Source organism: Peromyscus maniculatus, chromosome 4, assembly GCF_049852395.1.
Source record: "Peromyscus maniculatus bairdii isolate BWxNUB_F1_BW_parent chromosome 4, HU_Pman_BW_mat_3.1, whole genome shotgun sequence".
Lineage (NCBI taxonomy): Eukaryota > Metazoa > Chordata > Mammalia > Rodentia > Cricetidae > Peromyscus > Peromyscus maniculatus.
Window position 1 is genome coordinate 25,185,115 of NC_134855.1, and position 14,000 is coordinate 25,199,114.

Here is a 14,000-nt window from a genome sequence, read left to right on the forward strand (position 1 = left end):
TGGGGAACAGCAAATGGACAGCTTTCGTCTCTTGTACTCCTCCTTCCATTACCATCACAGCAGAATGCATCTGAGACTGTAATAATTCAGTGATGAAATACAAAATGTCGCAATGCCATCTCCCCTAAAGTGAGCTGAGATTTTGTTATGCCATTTTAGGTGCACTAATAGCAACTCGAGTCCCATGGAGTGTCCTAATGTGAATTTAATGAGCTGATAGCATATAAATGGCAGTACTGTGAGGGTGAAGGTGACATAACCTTTTTCTTTCTACTTGATGTTTGTCTTTGAAAAACTACAGATCTGCTCAAAATGTACTGCATTACTACTAAGTGGCACATCACTCACCAAAGAGGCGACTATTGTTTTACCGTTTAGGAATATTTTTCTCTTTTACTGGAACATGTAGCAAGAGCAATTTTTTTATCATTAGGATAATAAAAATCTGAATAGTTTTTTCCTCTGAACAAACAGAAATTATGTTGCACTCTAGTGTCTATTTTGCCATAGGCTGATGGTCTCCAGTGACAAATATTTACTCATACACCCCATAGCCTCTGAATGTCACAGTCAGTGATGAAGCAACAGCAAATTGGCCTTTAAAGACAGTGAAACTATTTGTCCTTATGTAAGTTTTCAAGACTGCTATCAATAAAGAATTTAAAGAAGTTTTGTCAATTATAGGTTCTTCCCCAGAAACAACCAAATTAAATTGAGTAAAGTAACCTGGTTTACCCCTGGGATATATTAGAAGTAGAATTAGGAGAAAGAAATACAAAATTCTTTCACAGAGGAAAAAAATGATTCAATATCTTTATGGTCACCCATAATGATGAATACAAAGGCATTTTCTGAAAGTGTATCACAGGCCTGCGAATTTTAGTGGAATTTATCTTCCCCACATGTTAGGTCTACAACAGACTTTTTGCTGAATTATGGATCAAATATTGACACGGAAAGAAAACATACAATTTAACTTATTTTATAATTACTTGAACTTTTGGAAGGTAATTAAAGAACTCTTTTCAGACCAATCAGTTTGTGCTTTCCTCAAACAAAATTCCTTACAATACAAAAGAAACTGGAACCAAAAGGGCTTGTATGATTTTCAGAAGTCTCAAGGCTGGTTGACCTAAAGGCTAAGTGATGCAGGAAGAATGGGCTGACTCTACCTGTGGCTCATTCACTACATCCAGACCTACTAAAACCACAAGTTCCATGTGATTTTTTTAAAAATTGCTAATCATTCACAAAGATTTAAATAAGTATCACAAATTCTGATCTAAAGAGAACTTATGATGAGTATGCGGTGTGGTGATATTTTATTTGTACTGAAATGTTATTTTGATTTTATGTTAATAAATAAAGTTGCCCTGGGGTCAGAGCTATTAGAGCCATAGTAAGAGCGTGGTGGTTAGAAGAGCTAGGTAGATTTCTGTGTGTTCAGGGATACAGCCAGTATTGGAGACATACGCCTTTAAGACCTGGAGGGCGGTACTTACAGGCAGTGATGAGGCAGTCATGTGGTTGGGTTTACAACCAATGAGAAGGCAGAACAGAAAGATTATTTAAACAGGGACACAGGAAGTACCTCCCTCTCTCGGGGAAGCTAGGAGCACTGCAGGAGGTAAGATTTTATCTCTGAGCTCTGACCTCTCGGCTTTTCTCTTTTACCTTGGCTCTGTGTTTCTTATTTTAATAATACGATTGGTTACATCTACATCTGGCGCCCAACGTGACAAGAATCCATTAAAAACTGCTTGGGGCCGGCTCCCTAGCCGGAGCAGCCGGCTCCCTAGCCCCAGCCCAGGTCTGCTTGGGCTCAGGCCGGACTGTGAGCTGCTTGCTTAAAGCCAGTGCTACAAACAGCTCAGGCCTGCCCTGCTAAACAGGGCCCCTGGCTGTAAAGCCAAGCCTTGACTCGGCTCAGAGGGAACAAGTGGCTGGCTTTAAGCTTTAGCCGGCTACCCCTTCGCTTTCACTTTCACTTTCACTTTCGCTTTCGCTTTCTCTCTTGCTTTCTCTCTGTCTCTCTGTTTCTCTCTCTCTCTCTCTCTCTCTCTCTCTCTCTCTCTCTCTCTCTCTGGATTTACACCTAGGACTCTAGGTGGCTGTTTTGAAATTCGCTCGGATTTCTACTGTTCTACGCAGATTTGGTAAGTCATAAAGGAAACTATTTAAAAGACAAATTTTTTCCACATTAAAAAAAATGGGTTTCCTGTGTACATTGGAAGAAAATTGGGTTTTGTTTGAAATTTTAGGCAGTCTGACAATGGAACAACTATATGAAAAGATTAGTATTATGGGAATTATGCAGTTAATCACCATGCTTATTCTCATTTTACTATTTAAAAAGATAGTCGATTTAAGTGCCAGGATAACAGCTTTAGAAAAACCTGATAATTTTAACAGTGAAGTTGGTTCAAGTTTGGATCATAAGGTTACAGAAAGAAAGCCTGTTTTCACACAATCATCCTTAATTTATCCTGTAACCGTACAGCAGATGCCTGATCAAATGGCTACACAAAATATCTGGGCTCCAATTGAACTGATGGATTTTAAAAGGTTTAAGGAGGCAATAGTATCTTATGGCATGCATTCCCCATATGTAAAGCAAATGTTAAACTCTTGGTCAACATATAATAGGATTATACCACAGGACTGGCGGGACCTTGCACAAGCTGTTCTGGAACCCAGCCAGAGAATTCAATTTCTGACTTGGTTTAAGGAGGAAGCTAGAAACGTAGAAACACAATGGAGGGATAAAGGAATACAAGTTTGTCAGGATCAGCTTATTGGAGAAGGCCAATATGCTTCAATACAAACACAATGTTTATATGATGTTCAAACCGTAATTTTATGTCGAATGGCAGCCTTGAATGCATGGGACAGAGTTGATGAACCAGGAAAAAAACATGAGTCATTCACAAAGGTTATGCAAGGCCCTAAAGAATCTTTCACAGATTTTTTAGAAAGACTGGCTTCAGCAGTAAACAGAATGGTCTCAGGATCAGAAGCTAGTAAGGCAATAATTGAAGCTTTGGCATTTGAGAATGCGAATGCAGCATGCAAAAGAATAATCAGGCCGTTAAGGGCAAGATCTGCACCTTTGGAAGATTGGATTAGAGAAACAATTAATGTTGAGGTTGATGAGCATGATACGTGGGTAGGAGAAGTAATTTCGAAAGGTTTGAGGACTGTTAGATGTTTTGGGTGTGGAAAGCAAGGACATTTGAAAAGGGACTGTAAACAGGTCATTCCTAGAAGCAATGTTTCTTCAAGGAACAATGGCAACAGAAGGCCCCTTCCTTCTGGAGTATGCAGAAGGTGTGGTAAGGGAAAACACTGGACCAACGAATGTAGATCAACAAAGGACAGACAGGGTAATCCTTTGCCTCAGTTTTCGGGAAACTCCCGGAGGGGCCTCATGCAGGCCCCCATAGCAAAACCAGTTCAAACCTTTCCTGCAGCTGTAGAGGAAATCCCTGCTCTGAGCGATTAAATAACCAAATGACTATTGGAATAAATCATGCTGGTCAGGATGATGAAAAAGAGAGAATAGAAAATTCAGGAGAAAACATAAAGAAAATTTTTTGGCAAACTTCTATTAATGAACAGAGACCAAAATTAACGATAAAAATAAATGGTGTTTTGTTGTCTGGTCTGGTAGACACAGGTGCGGACATTACCATAATTGCACCAGAATTTTGGCATCCAGCTTGGCCTCTTCAGGAGGTAAACGTTCAACTGTTAGGAATTGGGACATTATCTGGAGTGAAACAGAGTGCAAGATGGCTGGAATGTATAGGTCCAGAAGGACAGAGAGGAAAATTAAAACCATATGTCGCTAACATAGCTATGAACCTGTGGGGTCGAGACTTGTTGCAACAATGGAATACTCAGATTAAAATCCCTCCAATCTCAGAAACAAATCATAAACTAGCACATGTTTCTGAGAGAAATATTAGAAGGCATTATTTTGAGTGGTCACCAGCCATCCATATTATACAAGAACAGGGCACAACAACTGATAATCTTCCAAAAATACCAACAGCTCTACCTTTAAAATGGTTAACAGACAAGCCTGTATGGGTTCAGCAATGGCCTTTAACAACAGAGAAACTCCAGGCTTTAGAAGAGCTGGTAGAAGAACAGCTAAATGCTCAGCATATTGAACAGTCAACCAGCCCTTGGAATTCTCCTGTATTTGTTATTAAAAAGAAATCTGGTAAATGGAGAATGGTAACAGACCTTAGAGCAATTAACAAAGTAATTCAGCCGATGGGCTCTCTACAATCTGGAATTCCTTTGCCTACTCTATTACCAAAAGGATGGCCTCTCATAGTTATTGATTTAAAAGACTGTTTCTTTTCAATACCCTTACAAGAAAAGGACAAAGAAAGATTTGCTTTCACAGTGCCTACTTATAATAATTCTCAACCGGTTAAAAGATTTCAATGGAGGGTCCTCCCACAGGGAATGTTAAATAGCCCAACTCTGTGCCAATATTTTGTACAACAGCCATTGGAAGTGATACGTAAAAAATTTCCTAAATCTATAATTTATCATTATATGGATGATATTTTACTAGCTGACTCAAATGCAGATACTTTAGAAAGAATGTTTGAAGAAGTAAAGAAAATTTTGCCTTGCTGGGGATTACAAATTGCTCCTGAAAAAATACAAAGAGGAGATTCTATTAATTATTTAGGATATAAAATAGAGCTACAAAAAATTAGACCCCAAAAGGTGCAAATTAGGAGAGATAGACTACAGACTCTTAATGACTTTCAAAGATTATTTGGAGATATTTCTCATCTACGAACTATTGTTGGGGTAAAAAATGATGAACTGACTAATTTGTTCAAAACCTTAGAAGGTGACAAGGACTTAAATAGTCCAAGAGAATTATCACCTGAAGCTGAGAAAGAATTGGCCTTGGTAGAAAAGAAAGTACATGAAGGGCACGTGGATCGTATTGATCCAAAGCTGGATTGCATTTTGGTTATTTTACCCTCTAGGCATTCCCCTACTGGAATATTAATGCAGAGGGAAGATATTATATTGGAATGGATATTTTTACCAAATAAACCAAATAAAAAATTAAAAACTTATGGGGAAAAAATCTCTGACTTGATTTGGAAAGGAAAATTGAGACTTCGTCAATTAGCAGGCATAGACCCAGCAGAAATTGTCGTACCTTTAACTAAGGAGGACATTGAAAAATTATGGACAGAAAGTGAACCTTGGCAAAGAGCTTGCAGTAATTTTTTGGGAGAAATTAACAGCAAATATCCCAAAAGCAACAGAATTGATTTTATAAAGAGAGCTGATTGGATCTTGCCTCGAATTGTACGGCAAAAACCCATATCTGGAGTTCGTACATTTTATACAGATGCCAACAAACAAGGAAAGGCAGGTTACAAATCAGAAAATTTAAGTAAAGTGGTACAAAGTCCTTATAATTCAGTGCAAAAATCAGAATTGTATGCTATTCTGTTGGTATTAATGGATTTTTCAGAACCTCTCAACATAGTAACTGACTCTCAGTATGCTGAAAGAGTGGTATTACATATTGAGACTGCAGAATTTATCCCTGATGCTTCAGAATTAACTTCACTATTTATTCAATTACAAGATACAATCAGGAAAAGGAGTCATCCTTTATATATAACTCACATCCGATCTCATACTGGTCTGCCAGGCCCTCTAGCACAAGGCAATGATGAGATTGATAAATTATTGATAGGAAATGTGCTGGAGGCCTCAGAATTTCATAAAAAACATCATGTCAATAGTAAAGGTTTAAAAAAGGATTTTCCCATAACCTGGCAACAAGCCAAAGAAATAGTAAAGAAATGTCCTACTTGTTCCTTCTATAATCAAACACCATTACCAGCAGGATGTAACCCAAAGGGTACTCAGAGGAATGAAATCTGGCAGATGGACGTGTTTCACTTTGCAGAATTTGGAAAACTGAAATATGTACACCACACTATCGATACTTATTCAGGATTTCAATGGGCAACTGCTTTGAGTTCTGAAAAAGCTGATTCTGTAATCACTCATTTGCTAGAAGTTATGGCCATTATGGGTATACCTGCACAAATCAAAACTGACAATGCTCCATCATATGTCTCTGTTAAAATGAAACAGTTTTTTGCTTATTACAATATAAAGCATATTACAGGTATACCACATAATCCTACAGGTCAAGCAGTTATAGAAAGGTCAAACAGAACTCTAAAGGATATGCTAAATAAACAGAAAGGAGTAACAAAAACCCCCAGAAATAGACTGCATAATGCTCTATTAACTTTGAATTTTCTGAATGCCAATGAGAAAGGAACAACAGCTGCAGAGAGACATTGGATAATAGAAAAAACTACAGAATTAAATCAGCCTATATACTTTAAGGATGTGCTGACCTCAGAATGGAAGCCAGGGTATGTATTACGTTGGGGACGAGGTTTTGCTTTTGTTTCTATAGGAGAAGATAAGCTGTGGGTACCATCAAAATTGATAAAGGTTCGATTTGAACAAGAAAAACCTCTTAATTAGAGGAGGTGATAGTTCATCAACCAGCATGAACATCCAATTTAAACTAACTTGTACCTGTAACACATGTCTTTTCATTTAATCAGATAATAACTTGCCAAAAAGGAACATCCCCAAAATTAGTCTTGGGGGAAGGTTTTTGTTTTTGTCTTTTAGGAGAATGAAGGTTAAGGAATCTGAAGAACACAAGACAAATGAGACAACTGAAGAAAAGGGACAAATCATCTATCCCAGGAAACAGAGTATATTGGAGTATATGGCATATGGGTATATATTATCTAAAAAATTTTATGTCTTCTTAAATGTTTGTTTCTGCTTTTCTCTAAAGATTTAACACTATTGGTTTTCTAATAGTCCCAGTTCAATTAAAATTTAAAGCTGACTTTGGAGTTGGAGAATGGCTCTCTCCTTCTTTAAACTCAAGCATGTTGTTAAAATGAAAATACAAACTCCCTGTATCATGACAGAATAAAAGAGCCATTTTCTGCTATGGGACAGGACAAAAGCCAAATTAATTAAGGGACTATTCTATTACTAATCTCAACTCTTTGATTCTATTCTGATTCTTTAAACTTTTCTTAAAGTATAAATTTTATATCAAAATTTACAAGATTAATATATATATACATTTTAAACTTTGTTAAGATATGAATGGTCATATAGAGTACTAACTAATTCTAGAAAAAAGGCTTCAGTTAGCTGCATATATATGTCTTTGTGTTCGAGTCTCTTATCAGTTTTCTGCAGGAAATCACGGCCAGGCCTAACATCAGCTGAAGTCTCCGGAAAAAAGATGGGGCACCACCACAACAACAACAACAACAACAATTCCACGTGGACAATAATAATATCACTGAACTGACAAACATCATCTACAGATCAGCTTTGAACTACAAGGTGCTCAGAGCAATTTTGAGATGACTAGCTGAGATGATCCAGTCTCAAAGACTACTTGAATAAGGACTTGAGATAAACCCTGAACTTTGGCATTATACACAGACTGGATAATAATGAAGGATATAGTTACCTTTCCTAGAATTTGACAATTAACCTAAAATTTTTCTTTCAGGATAAAGATAACTTCGCCCATACCCAGCAGGAAGCAATTTTAAGAATATGACACCCACATTGCCAAAGAAGTGGTGTGGGGCGGGTGGTTTTTTGGTTCTTTTAATGGGTTTTGGGTCTGGGATAATTTTCATTGTTTAGGGGGGTTGGTTACAAGTTGTTGTCAAGGGTTAGGAAAAAGGCTAAGCAAAGGAGATTAGATTTAAGGTTCTTGTTTAAAAAAAAAAAAAGAAAGAAAGAAAAGAAAAAGACAATTACTAGTTTTAAATACTTTACATTATTACCAACTATTAGGATATAAAGAAATGAAAGTTAGTAGTTAGACATTACAATAGAAATTGTAGTCATATTAGATATGTTTTAAAAATTGAGCAGATGTATTTTAGACAGGTCATCTTCAAACCCTTCAGAAATCTACCGAATATGGCATTTAAAATGTTTTAATAACTTAGAAATTTTTCTTTTTTGAGACATGTCGGCTCCTGGCAGTACCAATCTACTTCAGAGAAAATATGGGCATTGAAGAAACTGCATATGGAGTTAATTTTCATTGTGGCAAAAGTTAGCCACTGGACAACAAAGTATCCTCGTATCAACAGGACAAAATGGACAGACAGAACACGAAACAAAGGACTACCGATTCCTGCCAAAACAAGTGTGGTTATGGCTTTATCAGACGGCATCTTCTGAGGCCAGGACAATATGGCACCATCCCTGAAGTGGCCTTCACAATCTGGAAAAGGTACAGTGCCCTTTTCTTTGAAGGCAGCTGAACAGGCAGTGGGCCGATGGCTTCTGTTGTGCAATGGAACAGCAACTGAAAGCTCACGCCTCTCAATAGTAGACTGGCATTTAATAGAGGGATGTGGAGAAGGGCATGCTTAGATGAAGCCATATATACACAGCCAAGAAGAATGGACAGCTGAATTAAAAAACCATCAACAATTTCCAGAATTTAAAATCCTGAATCATGACATGACACTAGTGGAATTCAGGTGTTTCTGGTACATGGACTGCTCTCACCCAAATGGAGGTTGAACTGTTGACCTTGTGTACAACCTACTTCACAAATGAGTCTGTCAGATACCATAAGCCTATAGGCTGAAGACGATGCCCCAACACTGTGGAGAAACCTCAGGTGACTGTCCAGGCAGCTGGCTGTTTCTGTCAACTCACAAAATTTTTGGAAGTTGCTTTTGTGCACTTCCTGTTTTTATTTTTGTTAGCTAATATTATTTCCTTCTTGGGTCTCTGAGGGAGTTGAAGATTAGTTAGTTATAGTTGAAGATTAATTAGGATAGAAAGTGAATTAGATACATTTTGGACTTACTAAAATAGGATAGATAAGGGAATTATTTTCTCTGATTTGTCAAATACAAATGGACTAGACATCGTTTAGGTATTTGTTACTTGTATATATTGTATATAGTTATTGTACTTTTGTATATAGTTTTTCTTTTGTTAGTTATAACCTTTTGCCTTTTTTCTTTTTATTAAAATAGAAAAGGGGAAATGTGGTGATATTTTATTTGTACTGAAATGTTATTTTGATTTTATGTTAATAAATAAAGTTGCCCTGGGGTCAGAGCTATTAGAGCCATAGTAAGAGCGTGGTGGTTAGAAGAGCTAGGTAGATTTCTGTGTGTTCAGGGATACAGCCAGTATTGGAGACATACGCCTTTAAGACCTGGAGGGCGGTACTTACAGGCAGTGATGAGGCAGTCATGTGGTTGGGTTTACAACCAATGAGAAGGCAGAACAGAAAGATTATTTAAACAGGGACACAGGAAGTACCTCCCTCTCTCGGGGAAGCTAGGAGCACTGCAGGAGGTAAGATTTTATCTCTGAGCTCTGACCTCTCGGCTTTTCTCTTTTACCTTGGCTCTGTGTTTCTTATTTTAATAATACGATTGGTTACATCTACAATGCGGTTAAAAACCTTTTGGCAAAATCTGTCAGAACTCATGAAATGTAATTATATCTCCAATAAAAATACCCCCTGGGTAAGAATTAAGCAGGACAAGAGTCTTAAATTTTGGATTCTGGCAAAGTACAGAGCACCTTCAGGTTGCTGGGTGACAAAGCATGACACCACGTATGCGTGACAACTGACATGTGCATATTTTCTTTCTGAGGTTTCCAGGCCTGGCCAGCCACTGGGATGCTTCATTGTTGATGGGGCTTCCAGCAGGGACACTGTTTATCTCTTTCAGAAGGCATGTTCTGAATCTGTAACAAAACTGTCCCTTGTTACTCATTGTTTATTAATTGAGTAAAGGTTAATGTCCTCAGTAGAGAGTATATTCCATTTTGTACCCATGTACTTTCCTGATCCTTCCATTTGTTCCGTGACCGTGGTTGCTTTGAGACAGGCTCTTGTAGCTCATGCTAGCCTTCAACCTGCTAAGTAGCTAAGCATGACCTTGAGCTGGTTTTGTGTTAATTTAAGTAATTGAGAATATGTACTTTAGAAGTAATTGTTTTTCATAATTCTACCTTGTCAAATTACATTTGTCAATTAATTTATCCATTTTCCTTTAATGTTTGACGGTATACATACACATGTGTACATTATATACATATATGAATTATACATATACACATGTCATATACATACTTATTTACATATATATTCATAATTATCTGATTTTTAAATAAAATCTGCTTCACAGTATTAGTGTTGTTTATTACACTTTTACTATGAAAATTTCTATTTATCTGGCTTATCATTTAAGGTAAAATATGAATGTATACCTGTATCTATATGTCAAATGGAAGTAGTATAGGCACATATATTCGATTACTTTAATCTTCTGCCTTGACTTTTTTAATTTTAAAGTTAGTTTAGCAAATTTTCTTGTCTTCTACATCCATACACTACTTCTCTCCAGCTACTCCTAGCATTGACACTCTTGTTTTTATTTGCTTTGTTATTAATCACTCTCTGAGTACAGTTAATGCTGCCCAATTGCATAAGGGTGTGAGAACATCTAGGGATGCACATACAATTTATGCCACATCCCTAAAGGAGAGTGACTGCCCCTCCCTCGGCACCAACTGCAAATAGCATTTTTAATAGGCATAGGTATTTGGGAGCCCCTTCTCCATCCATGATATAATTTGAACTTACTTGGTTGTGTGCAGGCAAGTCCATAGAGCTGTTGCAAGTTGATGAGTGAATCAGCTGTGTTATAACCAGAAATCAGTGTCTCACAGTTCTCCACATCTCCCAGATCTTACATTCTTTCCACCGCCTCTTCCACAAAGTCATCCAAGCCCCAGAAACTGGAGGGTGTATACAGACAGTCTTTACAGCTGAGCACTCAGTTATTTATACTTGACCCTTTAAACAGTTAGGAGTCTCTGCAATATCCACAATCCAATGGAAAAGAAGCTTCTCTGACCAAAGTGTAAAATAGCACAAAACCATGGCTCCAAATAAAAACATTGAGGATGCAAATTGACAGCATAAATTTGAACAACTCTCCCACACCTCCAATCCCCCACCATGCTGTCTGAACTCACCAGTCAGTCAGCAGCGTTTGACCAGGTCTACAGTACTAGGAAGGAAATACCTTTTGAGAATCAGGCCTCATGTCCAATCAAAATCTGTTCCTTACGCCATAACAATCGCGCTGCTGCTGCACATAGGGCTCATCATGCATGCATGTCTGTAATGTGGCTTGTGGGCTCCAGGGCAAGATACCATCATTGATGACTGGTCTCCCTCAATAAGTTGTATAGGACCTTCTGCATTGTCAAGACATCAGGGAGAGAGCTTTTTGATCAGTTTGAGATTTATTATTCTGTTTCCCCGAACCAAAGATGAGTGGTGTTCTTAGCAATAATGTCCCCTCTCCCTTAAAGCATCCACCATCAGTGGCCCATTTCTATTTTCCTAGATACCACAGGTAATGCAAGTTAAACACACACACAAAACAAAACAAAACAAAAAACAAACAAACAAAAAAAACAAACAAACAAAGATTTAAAGCTAGGAACAACATAGGAGTCATTTGTTTTTCAGAGCCTGTGTCCTGGCTGGCTTTGTGTGTCAACTTGGTACAAGCTAGAGTCATCAGAGGAAGAAGCCTCAGGTGAGGAAATGCCTCATCCAACTGTAAGGAATTTTCACATTTAGTGATCAATTGGGGAGGGCCCAGCCCATGGTAGGTGGTGCCATCCCTGGGCGGCTAATCCTGCATTCGGTAAGAATTATGAAGAGCAAGCAAGCAAGCAGCACTCCCCCATGGCCTCTGCATCAACTCCTACACTTCAGGATCCTGCCCTGTTTGAGTTTCTGTCCTGGCCTCCTGACTTCCTTCTGTGGTGAACATGGAAGTGTACTGCAAATAAACCCTTTCCTTCCCAACTTGATTTTGGTCATGATGCTTCCTCAAAGCAACAGAAACCCTAAGACAGCCTGGAAGACCTTAATCAACATATGTATATATGTATGTATGTATGTATGTATGTATATGTGTGTGTGTGTGTGTGTGTGTGTGTGTGTATACACATATGTTTCCATTTCCATCCATTTACCTGCAAATTTCATAAATTCATTTTCTTTACCTTTCAGTAATATTTCATTATATACACATGTCAAAGATTTTTTGTTATCCATTTATCAGTTGGTAAACATCATAGATATTATTTCCAAGCTAGTTCAAATTTAGACTCGGTGAACATGTTTGTGCAAGTATATCTGTAGTAGAACATTAAGTACTTTGGTTATATTACCAGAAATGGCATGGCTACATCATGTGGTTGACCTATTTCTAGATCTTGTTGTTGTTTTTGAGAAAGCTCCAGAATGATTTCTGTAGCAGCTGCACTGATTTACACTCACACTGACAGTGAGTGTATAAGGGTTGCCCTTTTCCCACATCCATGCTAGGATTCATCATTATTTGTAGTCCTGATTTTGGCCATTCTGATTGGAGGGAAATGGAATTGTAAAGCATTTTTCTGATAAGGAATGGATACTTTTAAAAATGTTTACTAAGCATTTTCATTTCTGTGTTAGTTGAATTTCTGTGTTGATGTTTCTTTTGTTTTTATTTGATTTGGTTTGATTTTTGCTGGCCTGAATTTCCCTATGTAGACCAGGCTAGTCTTGAACTTGCAGAGATCTACCTACCTTCCTCGCCAAAACTAGCATTAAAGGCATGTGCCACCTTATCAGGCTTCCATTTATATTTCTTGTTTAGAGAATTTTTGTATTCAGTTCCATTTTTCATTTTTCATTGTATTTTCTTTAGTTATTTAGTTCTTTGTATATTCTAGACACTAGTCCTCTATCAGAGTTAAAGCTGGCCAAGATTTCCTCCCTTTCTGTGGACTGCCCTTCACTCAGTTGACAGTTTCTTTTGCTATACATAAACTTCAATTTCATGAGATACCATTTGTCAATTGGTGGTCTTACTTCCTGTGCTAAGGAAGACTGTCTAATCAGAAAGACTAAATCTGTCTATAAACATTCTCTCTTCTTGAACATCTAGCATTTTCAGTGTATCTGGTTTTATGATGAGGTCACTGGCCCATTTAGAGTTGTAAGTAAAAAGGGTCTAAGTTTCAGTATGCTTAAAAACTCAATTTTTGAATGAATTGCCAAATTTCCCATTAAAATTATTAAAATCTACCTAAAATTTATTAAAGTAACTACAAATTCATAGACCATGGGTATTTTCAAATATCAGTGATATATATATATATATATATATATATATATATATATATATATATATATATATATATAAAGTGTTGGCATGTATAAATGATTATATAAGGGAATTAGCTAGAGTGGCTTATAGGTTGTGATCCAGGTAGTCCAATAATGGATATCTCTCAAAAGGAAGGCTAAGAGTCTGGTTGCTGTTCAGTCCATAAGACTGGATGTTTCAGCAGTCCCTATCAGGTGATGGAGTTCTGTGGGATTCTGAAAGAGCTGCCTATCCTCAGTCTATGTTGGAATCCTAGAGAAGTGTGTTCCAATACCAGAGAAGGAATGGCTCAGCAACAGGACACTTGAACTTGCCAGTAAGGTTAAGGGCAAGCAACAAAATGCAATAATTTTTAATATATGAGCTCCCACAAACAAGAGTCACCCAGTTAAGGAGGCAGTCTTCCCACCTCAAATGATCCATTGAAGAAAATCTATCATAGGCAGATTTAGTTGTCTCCAGAGTAGTCCAGTGACAACCAAGATTAGCCATCACAATGCGAAAGCTAACCTTTTCTTATATTTTAATGGAATAGGCATTTGCTGTATTACACAAAGTTCTCCAGAGGGATAGAAACAATGAGATGACTATTTGTAAATATCTCTAACATATAATTTATTAATATAGAAATATACCATGCTATATTAATTT